Here is a 2500-nt window from a genome sequence, read left to right as displayed (position 1 = left end):
TGCATGTATTAGCTCTAGAATTACCACAGTTATCCAAGTAACGTGGGTACGATCTAAGGAACCATAACTGATTTAATGAGCCATTCGCGGTTTCACCTTAATGCGGCTTGTACTGAGACATGCATGGCTTAATCTTTGAGACAAGCATATGACTACTGGCAGGATCAACCAGGGAGCTGCGTCAACTAGAGCTGAGCAGCCGGCCGCCCGGGAGTGTGTCCCGGGGGCCCGCGCGAACACGCAAGCGTCCGCTCAATCATTCTGCAAACAGGAGGAGGCTGAGCTCCCCTGCACAATACACCTCGAAACCCTCTCAGGTCCCGGCGGCGCGCAGCGCCGTCCCAAGTACTTGGTCGGGTTCGAGAGAGGCGCAATCGCCCGGAGTTAGGCGAGTAGACGCTTTCGGTGCGACCACCCGTGCTCCCAACTGAGCTTGCCGCTGCCGACAGAGGCCCGGGAGCGTGCTGTCGTGGCATTGCCGGCGGGAGACAACACGCGCCACCTACGGTGACCGGCAGCTCCAACGCCAGCGCCACAGAAGGACAAAAGCCCCACTTGGGTGCCGAAGCGAACTCTCCCAGCACAGCGCACGCGCCAACACATCCGCACAGCTGCGATACAAACCACCAGCGAGAACCGCTGGGGCGACCGAGCAGCAGACGGCGTCGCGGCGCCGAGCGCCGGGCGGCGGCGCATCCTCAACGCACACAGTCCTCAATCGGACCAGCACACTGAAGATGTCCACCGCGCTTCGCACCGGGCCCGCGAGGACCTACTTTGGCCGCACGGCGCCGCGCGCAGGGTGCGCCGGCGCGCAGCTGCGACGCCTGCCGCGTCCGTCGGCCGGCGCGCCTGCCACTGGCCGCCCCCACCAGCCGGCTGTAGCGCGTGCGCCCACGCACCGCGCGGCCAGCACGCCGGGAGGCGCCCCCTCACCGGCCGGGGACGGTCCCACCCAGCCACCGCCGCGTATCGCTTCACACCCAGATGCCGTTCAGTTTCGTCGGCATGGTGGGTATCGCTGGAACAACCGGTTAGTACCTCAACCTATCGTCGCCATCACCGATTCACCCCTAGCGAGAACAACCGCACCACAACAGGTTACCATTTGTTCATTTGCGTAACTTCACCAGAAAACGCAGGCGTCCATCGCCATTTGCAACTTCAACGATTATTGCATGCCTGTGTCAGGTGTCACGCCACACTACGTCTGCCCACATACACGCAACAAAATGTGCACGCCTAGACAATACGTGGAAGGTGGCCCCCGTACGTATGCGATGTCCATTGCTCGAACGACTGTCAACCGGCCTCTGTAGCATGTCGCAGATATGGAACGCGGTGCACCATGCCATCACGGTGTGTGAGGAGAGACGACTAGGTCCGAATACATCAACAGACAGCTCATGCTGATCGCCATCCACGGCGTCCGTTCCTCCCACACGTCTCTATGGCGTACCACACTGCAATCCAGCTCTCATAGGGAGACGACACGTAGCTGCGTGCACAATATTTGCACTGTATGGTCCGCCGTTTTTGGGCGCAGTCGTTGTGCGGTCACACATGTGCCACGATGTATCATTCAGTACATAAGGACGAATGTGCAGTACAGATTGTGGTTCACGCGTACGACATCAGCGGACAGTTGACACAGGCCGCACCACAACGTAGCCTGAGTACGTCGCATGCGAAGGGCATTGAACATGCAAACTTCTCACCAACCAGCTTGCGAAGGCAGGGGGCAAGGTGGGGACGTGGGGAGGGGCGGCATGTACGTCCTGCTGCCATCCACATTACAGTGTACAGCAGGAGCATGTGGAAAGTGAGCAAGACTTGCAAGGTGTTTAACATGAAGCGATACACAGGGGTGCGGGCAGTGCGAGTAGCGAACTATATTGCGAGGGTTGCGGGTGGGCAACACTACAGTAATTGAACGAGTCGTATAACAATTACAGAGCAGGTTTAGGCGACAACGTGGGTTACGTTAAGGCGACAACATGGGTTAGGTTAAGGCACAACATGGGTTAGGTTAAGGCACAACATGGGTTAGGTTAAGGCACAACATGGGTTAGGTTAAGGCACAACATGGGTTAGGTTAAGGCACAACATGGGTTAGGTTAAGGCACAACATGGGTTAGGTTAAGGCACAACATGGGTTAGGTTAAGGCACAACATGGGTTAGGTTGAGGCACAACATGGGTTAGGTTAAGGCACAACATGGGTTAGGTTGAGGCACAACATGGGTTAGGTTGAGGCACAACATGGGTTAGGTTGAGGCACAACATGGGTTAGGTTAAGGTACAACATGGGTTAGGTTAAGGTACAACATGGGTTAGGTTAAGGTACAACATGGGTTAGGTTAAGGTACAACATGGGTTAGGTTAAGGTACAACATGGGTTAGGTTAAGGTACAACATAGGTTAGGTTAAGGTACAACATAGGTTAGGTTAAGGTACAACATAGGTTAGGTTAAGGTACAACATAGGTTAGGTTAAGGTAC

At 56.2% G+C, this 2500-nt stretch overlaps 1 non-coding gene across 1 annotated transcript in view; it reads right to left on the bottom strand.

The window, feature by feature from the left end:
• Positions 1-175, bottom strand: part of LOC124750954 — a 1909-nt gene extending 1734 nt beyond the window's left edge. Inside the window, exon 1 of the ribosomal RNA XR_007012003.1 lies at positions 1-175. This exon is cut by the window's left edge and continues 1734 nt beyond it. This is a non-coding gene — a ribosomal RNA (small subunit ribosomal RNA).
• Between the last annotated feature and the right edge of the window lie 2325 nt (positions 176-2500).

The sequence above is a fragment of the Schistocerca piceifrons genome, unplaced genomic scaffold (assembly GCF_021461385.2).
Source record: "Schistocerca piceifrons isolate TAMUIC-IGC-003096 unplaced genomic scaffold, iqSchPice1.1 HiC_scaffold_448, whole genome shotgun sequence".
Classification (NCBI taxonomy): domain Eukaryota; kingdom Metazoa; phylum Arthropoda; class Insecta; order Orthoptera; family Acrididae; genus Schistocerca; species Schistocerca piceifrons.
Note: the sequence above shows the minus strand (reverse complement) of the source record. Positions and strands in the feature narration are given on the sequence as shown.